The following is a 712-nucleotide window of genomic DNA, read 5'->3' as shown; positions in this document are numbered from 1 at the left end:
GAAGGTTTGGGTCACCCCACAAGGAAAAGAACTGAGACAAGGTAAGATGCTTGCTGAGGGTAAAGGGAATATGGAATGGGCAGTAGAAGTAGGCAGGTTATAAATTTGAACTACAGCCATGTGACTAATTGCATAAACAGAAGTGCTTAAGAGAAAATATATATACAAATAACACATTTATGAAAAGTAGAAAAATGCAGTGGAAACACAGAGGAAGAAGTGAGTGACTAACGCTGACTGAGGGTATGGATGGGATGTCTGATGAGGGGTTTTCATATCTTTTTTTTTAAGGGAGGAGTACACCATTCCTGGAGGCTCTGCAATACCAGATCAATGCATAGAGTGGAGGGAGCAAGCTCCTATTCCATTTCCCTGCTCCAAAAATCCATTTAATGTATTGTCCTCAAAGAGAGGATGAATCAGACATTAAACTGATAAGAACAGATAATACACTTGATCTTGGCCAAAAGGCCAAGAAGTGATTTTATTATATATTCTTTGTTATGTACATCGTGATTTCTTTTAGTAACACTTTTCAACTATTTTTCCTAAAGATTTTTCATAAAAGAAGGCTCTCCATTTCCAATAAATTATTTGATAATCATTTATTAGGAATACTCTGAAAGTTATTAGATACTGGACCTATTTTGAAGTATCAACTCATATTCCTTATGCTATGACTCCATTTATATTCCACAAATTTAAATAAATT

At 35.0% G+C, this 712-nt stretch overlaps 1 non-coding gene across 1 annotated transcript; it reads right to left on the bottom strand.

Moving 5' to 3' along the window:
• Nucleotides 1-292: 292 nt before the first annotated feature.
• On the bottom strand, nucleotides 293-483 carry LOC119530732. Its single transcript, XR_005216117.1, has one exon. It is a non-coding gene; the product is annotated as a U2 spliceosomal RNA (small nuclear RNA).
• Nucleotides 484-712: the final 229 nt, after the last annotated feature.

The sequence above is a fragment of the Choloepus didactylus genome, chromosome 3, assembly GCF_015220235.1.
Source record: "Choloepus didactylus isolate mChoDid1 chromosome 3, mChoDid1.pri, whole genome shotgun sequence".
Lineage (NCBI taxonomy): Eukaryota > Metazoa > Chordata > Mammalia > Pilosa > Megalonychidae > Choloepus > Choloepus didactylus.
The sequence above is the reverse complement of the archived record's forward strand: the minus strand, read 5'-3'. Positions and strand labels throughout refer to the sequence as shown.